This window comes from Periplaneta americana, chromosome 15, assembly GCF_040183065.1.
Source record: "Periplaneta americana isolate PAMFEO1 chromosome 15, P.americana_PAMFEO1_priV1, whole genome shotgun sequence".
Classification (NCBI taxonomy): Eukaryota; Metazoa; Arthropoda; class Insecta; order Blattodea; family Blattidae; genus Periplaneta; species Periplaneta americana.
In genome coordinates this window covers 53,579,841-53,602,765 of record NC_091131.1, presented here as the reverse complement: position 1 = coordinate 53,602,765, position 22,925 = coordinate 53,579,841, and the positions used below count along the sequence as shown (strand labels likewise).

General features: G+C 35.1%; 1 protein-coding gene and 1 long non-coding RNA gene across 4 annotated transcripts in view; one reads left to right on the top strand and one right to left on the bottom strand.

Annotated features, from left to right (window-relative positions):
• The window catches only part of LOC138714948 (uncharacterized), a 225,612-nt gene that overhangs the window by 180,684 nt on the left and 22,003 nt on the right, over positions 1-22,925 (bottom strand). The gene's annotated exons all lie outside the window — the stretch shown is intronic.
• The window catches only part of Ctns (lysosomal cystine transporter cystinosin), a 71,689-nt gene continuing 61,393 nt past the window's right edge, over positions 12,630-22,925 (top strand). For all 3 annotated transcript variants that reach the window (XR_011336123.1, XM_069847250.1, XM_069847253.1), the window contains exon 1: positions 12,630-12,765. The gene's annotated coding sequence lies outside the window, so the exon portion shown is untranslated. The remainder of the gene's footprint in view (positions 12,766-22,925) is intronic.

Genomic DNA, 22,925 nt, shown 5'->3' with positions numbered 1-22,925 from the left:
ACCCACCATTAGCAAGAGGCGGGATTCAAACCCACGACGGTGGCGTCCACGCAACGACAAATCTGTACACTGCGACTGGCCTAAACACTTTCCATTAAATTTGCCATTGTATGTATGTATGTATGTATGTATGTATGTATGTATGTATGTCCACCACAAATAGGCCCTACAATTCCGCCATCGCCGACATTTGAACTAGGGTACTGCGGTAGTAAGCAGAACTCTGCCAAGTGAGTTACCATGGCGGCAATGTCCTATTCGTAGCGGATGAAGAGCATTAGACTAGTTTTCATCAAACATTTAGCTTTCTCTTGGAATTCTCATTACATTATTGTTCATTAATGCATTACCGCCATATGTTACTAAGTATTTTGTTTTCTTTGGTGTCTTACCCGAACATTCAGACACCTCAGCCAAATGCAGGACTTTCATATGGTTACTTGCTCTGTTGAACGTTTGCCATAAGATTTCGCTGAGTTAGTTTGCTTGGGAATATGATTCGGTATCAGGGTGTGAATTAATATATCTGATGAGGGAGGGATAGAATCCTAGATAGAGAATATCATACATAAAATTATTTTTATCCTCATTCGATACTGCTCAACGCTTGGTCGCACTGAGTTGCTTGCCTTGCATCTTGATCATAATAATAATTCTATCCATGAGCAGGCTTAAGATAAAATGTGTAATTCCTAAGTTATTGATTGTTGTCAGCTTGCCGGTGAAGATAATACATCAATATTATTTTCTTTGCATACTTTATAAAGTACATATACTCGCATTAAAACAATTATATTTTGTGAGGGGGATAGAAGTTGTCCCTGTCAGGGGTGTTAATATGAATTTATGAGAGGGGGATAACTTTCCAACAGGGGGGAAATACCCCATCCCCCCGTTAATTCGCACCCTGTATAGTAGTATCCCGTTTCTACTGCACTGGTCAGGATGATAAGAAGAAACAGTAGGAATGGGAGCACGCTGAAAAAATTTTGCCCCACCAACATTTTGGCCCACTGTAAACTTCAGTTTTACTTGTCGCGATTTAAATTTGGTCCTTCAACGCGGAAAACCAACACTCGAACTATTCGGCTGAAAGTGCTTCCACAATACATTATCGGCTCTGGATAGACCATAAACCATAACATTCGGGAGGGTCGCTTATACACTATTCCTTAATCAGAGTTCGGAAACTACTGTAGTCTGTTGAGTCCAGACGTGGACCTGAAAGGCAACTGCGCCGTTCTGTTTTGATTGTTCTCTTTGTTCGACGTGTTTTCATTTTTTTCACGCTGATCTAGTAGCAGGCTTATTATTTCCGCTATCTTAGGTATGCGCAAAGCATTGTAGTCTCCTGTCTGTCACGTGGTCAGCATGCAGCCATCACGTGGAGGCGTTATAACCAACCTTGTAGCGGTAATAGTAGTAGTAGTAGTAGTAGTAGTAGTAGTAGTAATAATAATAATAATAATAATAATAATAATAATGGCGGTCAGAGCGTGGTGCCGACCACACCACCTCATTCTAGTACCGAGGTCATGGAAAGCATGGGGCTCTACCTCCATGCCCCCCAAGTGCCTTCATGGCATGTTACGGGGATACCTTTACCTTTTACCTTTAATAATAATAATAATAATAATAATAATAATAATAATAATAATAATAATAATAATAATAATAATAATAATAATAATAATGGGAGCAGAAAGGCATGTAATGGTTCCCACCATTTTCACAGCAACAGAAGTTGTATCATAGTTCTTGAAACATAATCTCGAAATATCCCAGGATAAAAAGAGAAGTTATGAAGACTGAATCAAACGTAGAATAATAATTAAGCAATATCGACAAGTGGAACGTTCTATACAGTAAATAATTATTTGGATTTTCACGAATTGATACCGAAATCCGAATATAGGAACATTCATTAATTCATAGCGTTCTGCTCAAGGACAGGTCTTCCATTGCAAACCCAGTATTCTCCAGTCTCTCTTATTTACTGCCTTCCTCTATAACAACATATAAGCCAATAAATATGAAGCGACTTGGCAGATAGTGGCCCTATCATATTAAAAATACATAGGCCTAAGTGTCTTGCCTCGAGAAATCAGCAAAAAAATTCGAGAAACCTCTTAGGAAAATAAAATCCAGACTTTTCTAAAACAAATTCTGCATTGTATTTGACTGCTTGAAATTTACATCGCGTTTTCTCGTCTGCAATTCGACCACCGCGTGGCGGTAACAATGAGTTTGCATGAAGCCACCTCGAAGTGTTGACACTGCTAGTTGTGACACTCGATCCATAAGGAGATGAATGACAGTTGCAGGTGTGCTGTGATAACAACACGTTGCGGGTGTTCTCGTGTGACCACGCGCACTCTCAGATCGGTATTGCTGCCACAACTTCGGATCCTTATAATGGCAGAATTAGACCACAAGATATAAATAAAGGAATGTGTGTATAAACACATAGGATCTTTCAATAAGAGTGTCACACATTTAAAATGAAATAAATTGTATAAACGAAAGAGATTTATTTATTTAATTACTATTATTTTCAAGCACACTTAATGTCATTACGTATGGAAGAGAACTTCAGTTATATGGCTTCGTTGGGTTGCGTGTATACGGACTTTACAATTTTCAATAACAGACAAACATAAACCAGGTCAATTTCACGAATAATAATAATAATAATAATAATAATAATAATAATAATAATAATAATAATGATAATGATAATAATGGTTTTATTTAACCTGGCAGAGTTAAGGTCGTAAGGCCTTTTCTTACACTCAACCAGGATTAAAACTTGCTTACATAGTTGAACATAAAACTGGATCAGAATTAAGTAATTACATACTGATACAATTTAGGTACATAATGAGATCAAAAGAGATAGTTACATAAAAATTTACCTCATAAAATAAAAATAAACATAGTGGAATACATATTAATGTTGTTAGTATCAAATACGAATCACATAAAAACAGAAGCCGATAATTCAATAAAAAATGTACACAGTAGAAATAAAAATAAACACATTAGTATACATATTAGTATTAGATTACAATTAAGTAGGATTTACATAATTAAGCCAGAAACCGACAATTGAATAAAATGTACACAAAAATAGATTAATAATAAAAAACAACACAGTGGGATACATATTGGCGTTAAGTGATAAATAAACACGATTTACATGATTATACAATAAAAATAAGAAACAAAAAAATAAATAACAATAAAAAATAATAAAAATAAATACAGTGGAACACATTCCATTAAATATTTGCAACGCGTTAACGCATGTAATATTGTTCCTTAGGTCATAAACTGTTTCTGGCTTGTTGGCATAAATCCGTTATTTAACATAACCCCATAAGAAATAATCCAGCGGCGTTAAATCACATTCCAGTTATACCTTATTTTATTTCAAGGAGTGCAGTTCGGTGTTCAAAGGAGCCACCGAACTGCACTCCTTGAAATAAAATAAGGTATAACATCACCACCACGCGAAATGATGAAGCCTCTGAACTTGTTGTGAGCAGTATGACACGTGGCGACATCTTGCTGAAACGAGACATTTCTGAGATCCATACTTTCAAATTGAGGCCAAAAATAATCCCTTATCACAGCCCGGTATCTTACACACACCGTACACTTCACGTAATGTACGGAATGCTTGGCGAACGGATACAATTTTTACTGAAAGAAATTATACTTCATTAAAAAAGTTATCGGTACATAAAATAGAGCTACACTCACGACCGGCTATCACGATTTTCGTCTTTAATTTTTTGTTTAAAGATAAATTAGCCAACAACTGCTTACAAAAATTATTATTTGTCACACAATCTACAAAATAATGCGGCCAACCTATGTTAAATTTTAGTACTTTGAAAAATTAAAGTTAGTTTAGGAACATAGAACAAGAAGCGAAACCTTGGCCTATTACTATTTATATTGTCACGTTCTTCTCTTTTAGTAGTCAAGATTGATCGAGAATCGGTTCTCGTACGCATCAGCAATCTTACGGTTCTGAGACAGAGTTTGGTTTGGGTTGTGGATTGAAAGTACTCTTTGTTGAAATTAAGTTTCTGGAGCATACATTAAAAAAACAGAGAACTACGGTGATAAGGCAAAATAATAGAAAATGATAATGGCAAATGAAATCGACATAAACGACAAGACTGTTATCCTCAGTCGCTTTGTTCATCACAAATCCTACGAGATAAGATTAAAACCAAATCTCTAGATTATGTGTCGAGGATTTTCACTATTATTAACAAGTATGCCTATTATAAAACGCTTTATATAAGAGCAATAAATTATTGGAGGTTCATAACGATTTCAACATTTATTATTATTATTATTATTATTATTATTATTATTATTATTATTATTACTACTACTACTACTACTACTACTACTACTACTACTACTACTACTACTACTATTTTACAATTCAAACAAAGGCATGCTGTTTTAACCACAATCGATTATAAATTCATCTAACAAGGCTACTTAGGCAAATGTTCATGACTTCATGTCGAAATTTCCTCTAAAACTGCGCACACAGAGAAATTTTAATATTTAACAGCCAAAACCAACTGTGATGATGTGAAAATTTATTTTTAGTGTTTCTATAAGAAACAACATGCGAGATAAGCTATTGCATTTAACGCACTTCATCACTTTTTCTGTTTTTTTTTTATTCAAGCTTAAATTTTTTATGTAATGCTAATTTTGTGTGTGTATGTCTGCCTGTTTTGGAGATCTAACAAAATGCGTAGTTTGAGAGGAGATTTCGACGTGAACTGATTAATATTTCCTTGTTACTATGCAATACTGAATCTACAAAAATTACTTTTCTTTGAGTGGATGTAAATAGTTCTTCTGAAAGATTGTTTTTAGAAGTTAAAGTTCTTTGCTACAATGTCTTCCACATACCTTTAATATTATGATGGTCAAAGTTTCCAGAAATGCCTGGTATAGGCGGACCGATATACCGCGGATTCATTGTAAGGTGATGGGAAATAAGTCCCCCAAAAATCATCACTATCGCTGAATATCTGTGGTAATGCTTGGAGGATTTATTGAAGAACTGTTTCCAGAACATGGGAGGAGTGCTAGTAGGAGGAAGTGTGGAATTTTTTTTAGTAGGTTATTTTACGACGCTTTATCAACATCTTTGGTTATTTAGCGTCTGAATGAGATGAAGGTGATAATGCCAGTGAAATGAGTCCGGGGCCCAGCACAGAAAGTTATCCAGTATTTGCTCATATCGGCTTGAGGGAAATCCCTAGAAAAAACCTCAACCAGGTAACTTGCCCCGACCGGGAATCGAACCCGGGCCACCTGGTTTCACAGCCAGACGCGCTGACCGTTACTCCACAGGTGTGGACAAGTGTGGAATTGTATGGGGCATAAAAGTGGACATTACGACGAAGTGAAGAGAAGCTACTAGAAGCATTTGAAATGTGGATGTGGAGAAGAGTTGATTATTTGTTTGTGTAACGGCGCTTTGTAGTGTCACTGAATACTGACCTGACATTGGTGGGTACTGGCTTCATGTCATACACCCAAACGTCCCCCTCTAAGATAGAAGCTCCATAATTGTAAATCTTTTATCCGCCGTGGTTGACATTTCGAAATGTGGGATCTTACAAATTATTCTTTCATTCTTGAAGAATATTCATGATCCACACACGAAATAAATGGAAATATTATAATAATTCGTTAAGAACTCACTATAGATGGTCATTGGAGTTTTAGTGTGCAAAATAATCATACTCATTATGTAATATTGATATGCAGGAATTTCTATTAAGATTGTTAAAAATTCAAATTCAATACGGCTATAAGATTTAATGCATATCAGCCACATAAACCACTGGCCGTGAGATTCTGAGAGGAAATAAATAACGCAGTAATAAAATGTTATCAATTTTATTAAAACTCACAATTTTATTGTACGAGTAGTATTAGGTTGTAGGATGAGAAAAATATTTCAAACTAAAGTGTTCATGTTCATAAATCTATATGAAAAAATCACAGTAAACGAACCTGAAATCTACTTGTCTGTCCGTACGTCCGTCCATCCAATATGTTAATCGACCGGTCGATCCATTAGTTGTTCTGTCAGTCCGTCCGTTCGCCCGTTTCCCTCCTTTTTTCATTCACACAGTCGTTCTTTTAATTTTATTTCTGTTCATTCCTGTTATTTTTAGTCGATTATTTAGCGACACTGTTTCAACTAATCGGTTATTTAGCGTCGATGAAATTTAGTTAAAGCGAGATGGTCTTTGGCGAGATGAGGCCGAGGATTCGCCATGGGATTACCTGACATTCGCCTCTACAGATGGGGAAACCTCGAAAAAATCCCAACCAGATAATCGGCTGAACCTACGTCCGAGCGCAGACCCGAATCGGAAGGCAAACGCGCTACCCTCTGAGCTACGTCGTTGACTAATTCCTGTCGGTCATTCCGTGAAATGAAAGGAATGAATGAATTCTTTATCAAATGCGTAAATTTTATTTTCCAATTCCTTCCATTTCCCTAAGCTCAAATATAAGTTATGTTTTTAATATTCAATCTACCTTTCTCTGTGTGAGGATGTTGCTTCGTGTGTTCATTCGTTCTTACTCTGTCGTTTTTATTAATGAACGAATTTCTAGGTTTAGATTTAGAGGGATTTAGGACTTTATAAAATCCAATTTAAGACTTTTAGGATTTTATATAAAATTACCTATTAATATAATTTCAATTTTAGTAAATATTCCATTTAAGGTGGCATATATGTACAAAGAACTGGTGCTGACAATGAGTGCTACTGAACTGAAGACTTCAATTCTATCAATGAAAGAGACTGATTGCTGATTGATCAGTTTCATTTTGCATAACGGGGATGCATTCACTCGAAAACTTAATTTCTAAGCTCTCGCCTAACGGGGCTCAAATGAAGCTGAAAGTAACTTCTAAGCTATCGCCTAACCTGAACAACCTCCCACCCTTTTATGCTAGGATGTACTTTTCAAAACGAACTTCGGTTCCAGGAAATTAGGTAAAATGAAGGGTTCAGAACCATAGTGGGCTAAGCGCCATTTCCTAAAACCGTAGAAAACAAGGGTTAAAATGAAGTTATTACCACAATTCAATGGAAACATATAGCAAGTAATATAAAGTATACACATTAAAACTAAATGACATGTCAATCTTCATTAAACTATGGTATTCACTTAACTTTAACCCTTGCTTTCTCCGTTTTTAATAAATGGCGCTTGGCCCACTAAGGCTCTGAACCTTTCAAATCTTCTTCCCTTCCTTCTAAGACCAATATAGAACGAAATTGCCAGACAAGTGTTTGTCTGTAAGGGAATTTTTTCTACGTTTTAAATAGCATTTTAGTGGTTTTTTGGGCATTTTTTCATTTTATATTACCGGTATTTTTATTTTAAATATATTCAAAATAGTAAAAAGACGCTTTCCAGGCACAAATATATTTGTTAGGCATTTATAGAAGTTTATGGTTCATTTAGGCATTTTAGGTACTATAGAATTATAATAGTGGGATCCTATGAAACGTAGAGATATCTGAATAACATAGTCTAGGACGTAGCAAACAAAATAAGTACGGAACTTGAAATCCGTTCCCTATTTCTCATACACCAGACTTACTTGAGAAGACGTATCCCACAGCCATTTTTCCATTCGTGTATCTCACAGAACCTGCCAACGATAGAACCTCAAATTACTTGAAAAGATTCTTTGTATAACTTTCACGAAAATTAACAGGTACCATTCTTGTTCTGTCCTTCTGGTCATTCATAATCTGCTGTGTGTGAGGAATCCCGCATCAGTCAGCGAGGCATGGTCACAGGAATCGTCCTACGAAGCCATCGGAACCTGACTTACGCAACGAGAATAGAGATTTACCTCACTGCCTGAGGAAATGGAAATTTGCTGCGTCACTTATCAGAACAACATTAACGATACACACAGGGTGTTTGGAAAGATACTGTACAATATCGACGTCTTGCTAAAGCAGGATTTAAGTTAATAAATTTATAAAAAAAAGTATTAATGAATTCGGCCACAAATTTAACATAGGCCTAATAGTGTTCGAGTCACAGCAGGTGAGGCCGGACTTATCTTCCTTCTTTAGACTCGTTATGTGCAATTTGTCCTGTTTGTATTGCAGTACCTTACTTGGTGTCCAGTTGATTTCATTACCAGAGTTCTGTTTCTTGTTGAATTTCTCTTTTGAAGTGTTCACAAAATTGAGGACATCACGGACTGAAGAATCCAACGTTTATATATTGATGTTAAGCATTGCGCATATGCAGTAAACGAGAGCGCCTAATATATGCTACTTGTGGACAGTCTTGCGAAGGTTGTTGCCTACATTTAGGAGGACTGCTACCAAGACTTATCACATTTTGTTTCTGTATTTGTACATACTAACTATATCTCTCGAAAGACTGCTGACAGATGAAATGGGAATCACAATAATCATCATCATCATCATCATCATCATCATCATCATCATAGTACTAACAATAATATTATTTCATTCATTCTTTCTTTCTTATTCTGCTTTACCTTCCCTTCTATCCGGCTTTATTTTCCTGAAAACAATCACCGTGAAAGCCTAAAATCTCGTAATTTCCTACACTTTAATTTCTAACTTTTTCCGATTCTGCACAATACAGTAGTTTACTTCAAAAAATTGGATATTGTATTACATTCATTTTTATTAGCACCTAGAGTTGGAATGCTTGGTAAGTCCATAGAAAATTATTCAAATATATTTTATAGAAAAATAAAAAAGGCAAACGTGCGAATTCGAAATGAAACAGTGGAACAAATAAGACAGCTTCAAAAAATAATACTTGTGGCGTAGTATAAGCAGTAACATGAGCTGCTGCCAGGAAGTCAAAAGGAGAATAGCAACGGCAAAGGAAGTTGGTAATAGGAAAAGGAATATCTCCTTCTGATTTCTGCAAAAAGAACTAAGGAAGAGACTGGTCAAATACTTTGTATGATGTATGAAACGATTGGAAGCATTTGAAATGTGGATAAGGAAAAGAATGGAGCGTCTGAAGTGGACAGAGAAAATAAGAAAGGAAGCTGTGCTAAAAAGAGTGGGAGAAGAAAAAATAAATCTCAAATTGATCGGGAAGAGAAAAAGAAATTGGCTAGGTCATTGTCTAAGAAGAAACTGGATACTACAGGATGCACTGGAAAAAAATGATCAACAGGAGAAACGTTCGGGGCAGAAGAAGATTTTAGATTATAGACAATATTAAATGGATTGTATGTGGAGACTAAGAGGAAGCCGTAAAAGAGGGAAGATTGGAGAATGTTGGGAACGTAGTGAAGGATTTGTCCTTGGGCAGAAAACTACGAAGGAATGAATAAACATTTACTGAGTTACAATACATTTCCATTTATCCTTTCTTTCTAAGTTAAAGGGATTCGACAAAAATGTATAAAGCAATTGTAGCGACTTTTCGGGCTGAAATATAATTACTTTGTTGCTATTAAACCACATTCTTTTCATATCGACTTTGATAATAATCGATAATATTTACCTAAAAGTCGCCATCAAGCACAGAATGTGAGCATTAGCAGTAATAATTACCAATTTATGGCGTTCGAAGAGGAGCAGATGTGCACATGTGCTTGTGAGTAAGCAGTATTCTGTGAACGCCAACGAGGAAGAAGTGATTTACGCTAAGTTAATTGCATACTTGACCTTGATTAAACAAGTCCAATAAATATCTACCATTAGCATTAAAATACAATAGTATGGAGTTCTACAGCGCACCCAATTGATATGTAACGCTTCTCGATGGATTTTAAGTTCTCATTGTGCCTGTATGTCTCTCAGCAAAAGACAATTCGGCTCAACGAGCGTAGCTAATAGCTTCTCATTGCAGGGGGCCGGAAATCGATTTAAAGTAAATGCTGTGATATTTTAATGAATTACGTAGCTGCGAAACAGATTTTTTTTAGAGTTCTGTGATTTCTGCTCCATTCTCGTTCACCATTTCACGGTGATTATTAAGTCACTGATTCGTAGTCTTTGGAACCGCTTTTGTCGTTGAATACGAGTGTTGGATAATTTATTTTAATATAATTCAACTTTCATTTTAACAAATTGGTTAGTTGTTTAGTTTCTTTCTGAAGAATTAGGTAAGTCGTTTTACAACAAGAATAATAGTATAATGCAAATTTTGTTAAAACTCGGTCAATTGTTTATACAACATTTTCTTCTCAACCCAGAAGTAAGAATACTAAAATAGTGAATAATGAATCACAAAAGGCATGACGACAATCGGCTGATAGTGCTCGAAGTTTTCCTCGTACTTAAATTCCATGTTGAAATACGAAATTTGTCTAAGTAATTGCGTATTTTGTAGTTTCACAGACAAGAATGCAACGATATGGATGATGATGCTGATGATTATGATGATGATGATGATAATAATAATAATAATAATAATAATAATAATAATAATAATAATAATAGACGTTTACAAGCAGCGGAACTTCCTGGTGACGTGATAAATATGACGCAAGATCGACTGAAACAACACAGGAAAACACGACTGAAAGAGTACACACCCTAACATATTCCTATAGATGCTATGTATGTACAGTATGTTGACAGAAACAATGGATGTCTGATTTCGATTTACCATATTAATTACGAGGTAATCACAATGTACGCGACAGGTGCGGCGCGCAGTTTTATCGCTATGTAGAAACCAGTGTTATGAGTTCGAATTCCACTTATGGCATGGATCTTTGCTGTTGATAATGTGATGCCTGGTGCTGTGCTATGTGGAGGTGTGATGCCATGTTAACCATATGCCACGGAGTCCAACTATTTCTCCCTTTAGTTTAGTGAAATATTGAAACCTCCACACCAAGCGTATGCCAAAGACAAACTACGATCAATTGAACGTATAATCTTAAGCTCAATATACTCAGCATTTATTATAATAGAATATAATATAATAAGAGAACAAAAGTGAATTGAGATTGAAAAAAACGATGTATTCGGAATAAATTTTTTCTGTAATTGCGATGAGTACTATACCGTAAAAGACAATCCCTTACAGTCTTATTAAATACGAGTAATAATTATACACTTTAGTATTTTATTTTTTATTTTGTTATTGAATTGATTGACATAGCTTGACAGCAGGTGCCAATGTAAGATAATTAATGTATTTTTTACTTGATTATTTAACGACGCTGTATCAACTACTAGGTTACTTAGCGTCGATGGTTTGGTGATAGTGAGATGAGACTGAGGATTCGCCATAGTTTACCTGACATTCGCCTTACGGTTGGAGAAAACCTCAGAAAAAAACCAACCAGGTAATTGGCCAAAGTGGAGATCAAACCCGCGCCCGAGCACAAGTTCGGATCAGCAAGCAAGCGCCTTAGCCGACTGAGCTACGCCGGTGGCTCAATCTTACAGCAACAAATTTTACATAAGAATATATATATATATATATATATATATATGATCACAAATTTAGAAAAATTTTACAGTAATTTACAAATAATTATGCCGTTATAATTAGTTTTTTTAAATTTAATTATGAGTATATGACGTAATAATGTCTTAATCTATAAAGATTCTGTTTAACCAAGATGTCAGATTTTCCTTTAATAATTTCATACTCCTACAATTCCCGAAGTTTGGAATTTGATTAAAAATCCAAGGCACTTCGTAATTTAAACATCTTTTACCATTATCTTTTTTATTATTGTTGAGAGTAAAATGCACCTTTTCTGATTGTGAGTGTTGTGTTCATGACTGGCTCTAATATTATAGAATAGAATGTTTTATTTTCGCTGGCAGAGTTAAGGCCATAAGGCCTTCTCTTTCACTCAACCAGTCTTAATCAATACAACAGTTACATACATATTTAAATTATGAATATTTACAATACACTTAAAAGATTCTCCAGCAATATTCTTCAGTTAACGACCCGTACATGTTTATTTAAATTGAGATAAACCTATAAGATAATATTATATTCCTCTGAAAAGAAATAATGTAGTCTTGTATAATAATAATAATAATAATAATAATAATAATAATAATAATAATAATAATAATAATAATAATGTAGTCCTTTTGGTGATAATATGTTGCAGTAGTTATATATGTCATGACCCAGGTTTTGTATTTGTCTCGATTGAATTTGCAGTAATAAATTTTACACTGCTTATTTGTATTCTAAATAGACGATTTAGACAATATTTCCCAAGCCTGAATTGTTGCATAGACGGATTTAAGTAAAGACTGTTGGACATAGATTACAAGGGGCTTGAAAGTGATTAAGAGCTATTCAAAGATATTATAAACTTTACTACAAAAAATTGATTAAAACACAAAACACCTCGGGATAACATGTATTGAAAATAGAACCCCAATCTCGCGAACACTATAATCGTGTAAGACACAAGTTTTGAATTTGTGTATCCGTATGCTACGTTGCAGAAAATGGGACTGAGTAAGTTCTAGACAAAATATCGCAAGTCATTTTTCCAGAAATTAAATTGCCGCTACTCTCTGCCTGCAACAATCCCTCCCGGTCGTGCGGCTATGCCGTTTTTGCACGCAGCTTGTGCAATCTTCGCATTATAAGCTGAGCGCCGGCATGGCGGCGGAGCAGTCCGCTACTGGACGGGGAACAAGCAGGAGCTGGGAGGCAGCATTTCATCGCCTCGTTTAAACAGTAAGTACCGGTAATTCATTGTTGTGCGCCCTGAAGTGAGCCTCATGGAAGGCACCGCATAAGAAGCGGCAAAATTGAAAATCACCTCTACCACCCTACCTTCGTATAGGGTTACACGAAAAAAGCGTAGGGTAGGTGTACGTATTGTGGTAATTTTAAAGGATGTTTACTTTTGGCAAGATTGTGGACAGAATATACCACATAATGTGATAATTTTTAAAAGATATATCACCATCATAAATCATACGATCAAGATTCACTAGCTTGTCCCTACATCACAAAGTTTATTGCAAATCAAGCTTTCAGGTATAACTCCTGTAAAGTTGATTTGAATAATTTCGTACGTTTAACCAAAAGTCCCGGGTTCGATCCCCGGCCCCGGAATAATTTTTCCCTCGAAATTATACAAAGTTTATTGTTGGTCTGCTCAGAGTGTTCTGGTTTTTAAGATTCTGTCTCCCACTTGGTTCGTAATTCCAAATTCTAAATTAAATCCGATATGGCTTACTTCATAACAGATACTTATAGGCCTACATTTTAATTTATATTGTGCGATTTCTTCCATAACTATTGTAACATTTAATTCTTTTCATGTTTTTTTACTTCGATAGTGAAGTAAAATGTAGTACCGGTACCGTATTTATTCGCGTATTTTCTCCCAAAGATTTTTGGACATGTTCTTCAGGATTTTATATTTTCCTGACGTAATTTCCCCTTCTTACATAAAAAACAGACATCTTATCTTTCAGGAGCGTCTTTTGTGAAGATTCTTCCGTGAAAACACGAACTGAAAATCCAAAGTCGTAATTAATTAAATTCCTCTTCAGTGAAAAACGCCAATAATTTTTCTGACAGCACGGAAGATGTTGTGGATTTGTTGTTTCAGCAAAGTAGTGGAGTGTGAAATAGATGTATATTTATTATCTTTACATAATTAATAAATTAGTTTTCATACAAATATTTGACACCGTAATACAAGGTTAGGATCAGGCTATCGGCGCGGCATTAAAAATGTCACACATCAATAGAAAAGAAAGCCGCAAAACTGATCAAAATTACTCAAATTGTATAAATTTTTAATTATTTATAGTCAAGCCTACTTAGTATAGAATATTAATTTGATTACTACATGAATTTTAGATGTTGTTTATGACGAGATTATTCCCGATATTTTGTACTTATCGCTTATTTTCTCTCTCGATTTTTCGTCTCCGAATTTTCAGAAAAAAGAGAGGGATCAAATATGGAAATATGTAACTTGCCTTTATTCTTTTTCTGCCAGTTATTTTTGGAAATGATTGTTGTAAGTAACTTTCTCAGCCATCGGTTGGTATTAAATTTTGCCAAAATATTACAAAATTTTAATATTTTACTCCTTCATAATTTTTATTTCTTATTTATTTTCGAATTCGCGTAATTGTTTCTGTAAATTATATTTGTTAAAGAAAGTTTCTTTGTAACATTTTATTTAATATATACTTGATTTAATTTAATGTATCGTTATTAAAACTCGTGTGTAATAATCGTATATTGGTATATGTGCAAATGAAAAGAGTTGATCTTCCAGTCATCTGCATAGTCTAATGTAAAACTAGACGGATGAAGGTCCAACGTCCATGCAAAAATTAGGTAAGTGTTCCAGTTGTGATAGTTACAATTTTGTAAACATGTAAAACTACATGTGGTTCGCTTTTGACCGAGGAGAACGCTTGATCGCACCCTGCTTCTATGACCACGGCACGAGGAAGTCAATGATCATCACGCTTCATACTGCTAACTCGATTACACCTTCTTAATTATCCCGATGAAATAAAAATATGTGTGCGAAAGAAGGGAAAAGAAGCTGATCATTATTCCAGCCATTAACAATGTTAATAAGTAATTTCATGAAAAGCAAAACGTAAACAGAATCCGGATCATGTGTACAAGAGATAAATAAACACTTGAAAGGGATGGATTCTTTACAGTAAACCGTTAGAATTCCAGAAATTATATATATATATATATGTATATATAATATTTATTTATTTTATTTATTTAATTAATTTATTAATTTAATTTATTTATTCATTTAATTTATTGCTGAGCCATTTATACCCGAACCCACGCTTTCAGAAGTCGAAATTGCAATAGAAAATCTGAAAAAGTACAAGTCTCCAGGTATCGATCAAATTCCAGCAGAATTAATACAAGAGGATGGAAGTGCATTATATAGCGAAATTTATAAACTTGTAGTTGCTATTTGGGAAAAGGAAATTGTACCTATTTTTAAGAAGGGGGACAAAACCAACTGTGGTAACTTTCGAGGAATATCACTTTTGTTGACGTCGTACAAAATTTTGTCCAATATTCTTTTGAGAAGATTAACTCCGTACGTAGATGAAATTATTGGGGATCATCAGTGCCGTTTTCGGCGTAATAGATCGACTATTGATCAGATTTTTTGTATTCGACAGATAATGGAGAAAAAAGAAACTAGTTCGATTAATTAAAATGTCTCAGTGAAACATACAGCAGAGTCCGTATAGGTCAGTTTCTATCTGATGCTTTTCCAATTCACTGCGGTCTAAAGCAGGGAGATGCACTATCACCTTTACTTTTTAACTTCGCTTTAGAATATGCCATTAGGAAAGTTCAGGATAACAGGCAGGGTTTGGAATTGAACGGGTTACATCAGCTTCTTGTCTATGCGGATGACGTGAATATGTTAGGAGAAAATACACAAACCATTAGGGAAAACACGGAAATTTTACTTGAAGCAAGTAGAGCGATCGGTTTGGAAGTAAATCCCGAAAAGCCAAAGTATATGATTATGTCTCATGACCAGAATATTGTACGAAATGGAAATATAAAAATTGGAGATTTATCCTTCGAAGAGGTGGAAAAATTCAAATATCTTGGAGCAACAGTAACAAATATAAATGACACTCGGGAGGAAATTAAACGCAGAATAAATATGGGAAATGCGTGTTATTATTCGGTTTAGAAGCTCTTATCATCCAGTCTGCTGTCCAAAAATCTGAAAGTTAGAATTTATAAAACAGTTATATTACCGGTTCTTCTGTATGGTTGTGAAACTTGGACTCTCACTCTGAGAGAGGAACATAGGTTAAGGGTGTTTGAGAATAAGGTGCTTAGGAAAATATTTGGGGCTAAGCGGGATGAAGTTACAGGAGAATGGAGAATGTTACACAACACAGAACTGCACGCATTGTATTCTTCATCTGACATAATTAGGAACATTAAATCCAGACGTTTGAGATGGGCAGGGCATGTAGCACGTATGGGAGAATCCAGAAATGCATATAGAGTGTTAGTTGGGAGACCGGAGGGAAAAAGACCTTTAGGGAGGCCGAGACGTAGATGGGAGGATAATATTAAAATGGATTTGAGGGAGGTGGGGTATGATGATAGAGATTGGATTAATCTTGCACAGGATAGGGACCGCTGGCGGGCTTATGTGAGGGCGGCAATGAAGCTTCGGGTTCCTTAAAAGCCATTTGTAAGTAAGTAAGTATTCATTTAATTTATTTAATTTATCTGTCTGTCTGTCTTTCTGTCTATTTATCTATCTATCTATCTATCTATCTATCTATCTATCTATCTATCTATCTATCTATCTATCTATCTATCTATCTATCTATCTATCTATCTATCTATCTATCTATCTATCTATCTATCTATCTATCTATCTATCTATCTATCTATCTATCCATCCATCCATCCATCCATCCATCCATCCATCCATCCATCCATCCCTCTGTCTGTCTGTCTGTCTGTCTATCTATCTATCTATCTATCTGTCTGTCTGTCTGTCTGTCTGTCTGTCTGTCTGTCTGTCTGTCTGTCTGTCTGTCTGTCTGTCTGTCTGTCTGTCTGTCTGTCTATCTATCTATCTATCTATCTATCTATCTATCTATCTATCTATCTATCTATCTATCTATCTATCTATCTATCTATCTATCTATCTATCTGCCTACCTAGCTATCTATTATTTATTTATTTATTTATGTATATATATAAACATATACAACGTGCCCATAAAACAATGTCACAAAATCAAAATGCAGTAACTTTACAATCATTGAATATACTATTTTAGAAAAGGTTAGTTGTGCCGAGTTGTTTATAGAGACTGTTCCTCCTATTTTAGCATCAGAAACTTCACCGAACCAACATCATTTAGCAAGATGGGAGACCTCCATATTAGATGGGTACATCGAAGTGACAATTCGCCTGGCAGACGTCACCAGATTTAACCCGTTTAGATTTTTTCTTTTGTGGCTACGTAAAAGTCTGATTTACAGAAGGCGCGTTAGAAATCTCCAGGATTAGTGTTACAGAATCTCACACGCCATAACTACAAGTAAGTTACACGGGACATGCGATGTACACATGAATCGAAATCGATCGGGTATTGTCCGAACAACAAATGGCGAACGTGTGGAAAATGTAGAACAAAGTGATGATGATAATGTCGAAGAAGAAAAAGAAGAAGAAGAAGAAGAAGAAGAAGAAGAAGAAATTACGATGTTAATCATGATTGTGGTGGTGTTAATGAAATTCTATAGTACGTAACTAGAGTGTCTGTGATAGGTCTAAGTGTATCTCCCTAATTGATTATAGTATGTGTAATAACGTGGATTGGTTGGTAGTGTAGTAAATGTATGTATGCGCACAGGCATGGCGGGAGATTAAAGCTCCTGTCTTCTGCAGACAATCAACATTTGTGGCAGTAGTGATATCAGTCCTACGTGCTTGCCGCCTTTACCTTGAAGGAAATATCCCTAGCACTCAATTTCTATTAGAGGTTGAATGAACCCTATACGATGCGGTCGGAGGGATGGGTGCAGTGGAGAAAATTCATGACTCCATCGTGAATCGATACGAAGACCTTCCGGCTTGCAATGCAACGCTTAACCATGCCTCTTCCGCGCTCCCCTATCTCAGTGATCACCTGACTACTATGTTCCCCACACAGTAATAGCCTACTAATGACTATAGATAAAAGGGTTCAAGTACACGCCAGTGAGCAGACAGGTGAAACTTCCATTTTTATAACCTTGGCTCTGGAAGTAGGTGAAGCCGTCTCGCGCCTCAGGAAACCCGCTGTTGAATTTACGAAAGACTGAATGGGTTCCGGAGTAGTTAAGGATGTAATAGTGAGAATAAATATTTCACCTCATTCTGAGCTTGTATCCGGGTATTTTCTAGTCGTTCTCCCTAATACTAAGATGCAGAAAATAAAATATGTGTTTACATATTATGTAGGAGACATAAATGAATCATTTTCATAACAGCGCAGATTTAAGCTCAAGGAGTGTATCTTCTTTTGCAAGAAAAAATTAAGATATTACACACTAACGAGTAGCTTACCTACTCTAAAATAGTAAATATAGAAGCTAAAATATGTACAGTAGTGGCAAAAAAACCGGACCGACCTTGTATGTGATTTCAGAGCCTTGTTCACTCCAGAGCACGATAGACTGGTAACTAAGACTTTCGTGGTTCGAATCCTGCCTGGGAAGGAAACTTTTTTTTGTTCCTTATTCAAATTTATTCGCAATACTTTTCTATTGCAGCAATATTTTACTACTTAATTAACTTATTATTCTCAGAACATGAATTTTACCAGCAATCGAAAAGTATTGGGAATAAATTTGAATAAGGAACAAAAAAAGTTTCCTTCCCAGGCAGGATTCGAACCACGAAAGTCCTAATTACCAGTCTATCGTGCTCTGGAAATTAGCTACAAGGGTCGGTCTGGTTTTTTTTTTGCCACTACTGTACATACTGCCTTCATGACAGCATCACTGATCTACTGGTTACCGAGAGCTAAGAACTTTTATGCGAACAATATGAGTGGGACTTTCATCGGATGAGGTAGAAAAGCTGTTGATTCAAAAATAGTAGATTTTCTATGATTGTGTAAAAAAAATATATATTTTTTTTCGTGACTGTTATTACTCAGTTCTCAATTCTTCGTTATACATGTTACCATGATAACTATTGTGCGAGTTTTTAATAAAAAACCCACTTTCAAATGCAAAGAACCTATCAACTTACATGTACAGAATGTAAAATTAAATAAGATTATTAATTAAGCCGAGAGAAGTTAAAAATAGCAAATGACTCGGCTGTCAAATATGTACTCGCCATTGGAGATCAATCAACTATTTTCTGAATTATCGATGTAGACTACTTTAGATTAATTTTATCAGTTTAACTCGAAATAAATGAAGAAGAGTGAAATCTCTTTTGATGAGCATTCAGTGACTTGCCTTTAAGATTGCATAATTGAAATATCCATTATTCATGAAGATATATAGGATATTATTATTGGAATTTTATCACCTATGCGATGCAGACGTTGCTAAGCTTCTTGTCAGCTTTTCACGAAAGGTTCAATTTCAGGCACAACATTCTGTCAAATGGATTAATGGGGTCCGATTTTATAATCTAAATGTTTTATCACAGTAGTCTCCTTTTGATATCCCGTAAACGCTGCCGTCTTTGAATGCCTATCTTTCAGTTTTATATGTTCTAGCTATTATTACAAGTCTCTGCGATCTTATGAGATATTGTTCCGCAGAGACATCTGGAATCCTAATTGAGACAATGAAGTCTGTTCACGAAGTAAGGAAGCTTATGGAGCGAAGAATTCCTTGCCCGTAATTCTGCCAGGCGAAGTTCTGTCATGTGCAATAAATTTATAAACACGGAGTTTTCAGTTTTAATTCTCTTCCTTAAGAAACTGTACAGAGGATTTTAGCACTCCTTAAAAGTCCATTGCCTTCGATCGGGTATGAACACGTGATACTTGGATCTAGATTGTGCAGACGAGTGCGATAATTACCACCCAACCCTGGGCCGTAAGCTTGAAACGGTGGAACCAAAAAGGTGTACTAGTATGGCCGTCAAATTACCCATAGTTCATCTCTTTTTCCGGTGTGTTTATCAGCTGTTTTGTTCATATTATTACGATTGCAAATGGTTACATGTTGTGATTATTTCAAAAGTGTAGTCAAGTTCAGCAGATGTTATTTTTTATATATATATATATATATATATATATATATATATATATATATATATATATATATAAACGGCTCAACTTTAGAATATGTCCGTTGATATGTCCCCCTATGCTTTAATATGAAGTAGTGCCAACATTCTTCTTGATAAGAGAAAGAATGTGGAAATGAATTGTTCAGTCCATGTCACAACCGTAACACTTTTAATAAATATACAGTGAAATGTACATTGGTATAATAATCTGCTAATACTCCTGTTACCTCCACATTAGGGTGGAGTGAATCTATACATGAAATTGTTTTTTATCTTTTTTATAAATGTAATAGTTGCAAAAATCCGTCTTTTCACTTAACTTAGAAATGTGAAAAATATGAAGTTACTCTATTTAATTTTTGAGGTGCCCCAAGGGCTTTGAAGTTTCTTAAAATCATAATTTTGTTGCCTTTTTTCTATATTTGTTCTATTATTTTGTTTTTTCATTATATATCTAGTGAATTGCTGTAAGATCACATATTTAAACTTTATTTGGAAGACTCTAAATTGGGGTTGCAATATACAGTACTTTTCTGCATTCATCATGGTAAGCACGAACCAGTTGTATTATTCTTGTATGACTGACTGTCGGAATAGTTGTCTTTACCAAGATTTCCTTACTTTTGATAGCAACTCTTTCTGGAATCTCTCCAGCAGTATGCTCTTTTGATTTAAGTCAGGTTTTAATTCATTTTTTACCATAGATAATATTTCATTGTATCATGATAGGTAGGTAATTGTGTTGGGTTCAGCCCCTCCGGCATTCCGAATACACGGCAGAAGGTCAGATTTCTTGTATTAATTAGAGCCATTGTTCTGATTTAAATACCCTGCAACATAAGAAGAATGAATTTTCATTAATTATATCATAATTAAGAGTTTTGTGATTATGTCCAATTTTCTTATAAATTGAGGTTTTTGTGACACTTCAAGATGAAATAATAGGGAACTAAAATTATGCAGCGTCTTTTAACATGTATTTTTTAAGTATTCTCCTGGTATCCTGTTCAGATTAAACCACTGGAGAATATTTCACTAAAAAATCTGAACCTCCAAATTTTGTGAAAATTTCAAAATATGGTACTCTTGGGGCATCTCTAAATATTAAGCTAGAGAAAAAATATTTTGCACTGTTCTTTATGATATCAAACCACAACTTTTCCCTGGTATTACATTTTGATTCCATAAACTTCATATTTTCACTCCACCCTACTCCACATCCAACCGTTTACGTATGACCGAAACGATAGTAGCAATTGAATATTTGGCGATTGGCAGTATTTCGCGGATTATGGGGCATAGAAGGAGTAGTTTGACGTCATATCCGTCGCACCGATTTCAAGCATATTTGCTTGGATTGCTCCCTCCTTTCTTTTTATCCTCTCAATTACCATCAATGCCGATCTGGGGCAGATCTTATCGACTATTTCGATTTCTATCATTCTACCATTGCTTCTTTATCGCCACAGCAGCTCCGATAATTTTAATAAGTTGCAAATACAGGAACAGCCTACAGTAAGCACTGTATCGTTCATAATTAGAGACCATTAAAAACTGTGACTGAAAAAGAAGGCTGCTTGCATGGTTGTTTTTATTCCTCCAAACAACGTTATATGGCTCTACTGTAGACTATTTAACCAATATTATCCCTAGCATTATTAAACACATTCCATCAACTTGGTTTACGTCAAGGACGTGCAGGTTCCTTCCAACCACTCCTCGTATTAATTAATTTGTTTGATTAAGAAATAGTCTTACGAGAGATAATAGACAGCATCTATGGAAATTACTTAGCTCAAAGGATTACAGTCATATGGTACTGTGCATGCATGGTTATCATTACGGAGTATCAAATGTGGCGGGCTGTGAGGCTGTGAACGTGGAAAGCAGACTGACACACGGTCACACCTCAACTCGCAGTATCGCGAGACCTTGGTAACTGATAACGGAAGCCGCAATACGCAGGATCGCAGACTGCTTTGTAGCGCAGTGTAGGTCCGCTTAGACTAAAATATTCATGCAAGTGCAACTTGCATTTTTACTCAGTCTTCTACCGTTGTTATAGAAACCCATTTTCTATTTCTTTCTTGATATCCTTCATTAGTTCCCACATGAATACTCCATTGTCATTTCCATAGAAACCTGTTTTGTTTCATTATATATATATATATATATATATATATATATATATATATATATATATATAGGTATATTTTTTTTTTGTTTCCATGAAAATCCATTTTCAGTTTCCAAGAAATCCTTTTACAAACACAAGAAAAACTTTTGTTTTTTGCAGAAATCCTCTCTTCCGTATTTATGAAAACTTCATTTCTCATATCCGCGGAAACTTCTTTTTCGTTTTTATGAAACACCTGTTTAATTTTCACGGACGTCTCTTTTTCGTATACGTGGAACTCCTGTTTCATTTCCATGGAAGCTTTTTTTCCATTTCCAAGAAAACTCCGAAACTTCTCTTCCGATTACATGGAAGCTTCTCTTTTCGTTTTCTTATACGCAAGCCACCTCTTCACTACTTTTACGGCATCTCTTTCCGTCTACCATCTAAACTCTAAACTATTTCATTTCATCCTGTTTGTTACCTGTATGTAAGGGAAAGGATTAAAATTCTGAAAGCCATTTTTCTATAGATTGTGATCTGCTATTTTTTTTCAAGCTGTTTAATACAAAATTCATTTTAGAGAGAAATTCCTATACCGGTACTTTACGTGTATAATACTTCTCCCCCAATAGCTTGCAATTACCGAATACAAACGAAACACATTTAGCGCATGACAAAACATCTTCAGCATAGGCCTGTGATGACAAAGACCACATAGTGGATATTTGGATTTCCAAAAGCAGGAGTCTATCCATCTATATCGATTTTTCAATAATTACATTATAATTTGATACCAGTAGCCTGTAAAGGGAAAGAATTATAATAGAAGAAATATGCGTATAATAATAATAATAATAATAATAATAATAATAATAATAATAATAATAGTAATAATAATAATAATAATAATAATAGTCTGGCTGATATGTACATCTATTATCAGGCAGTACATCTCACTTGACGATATGTGTAA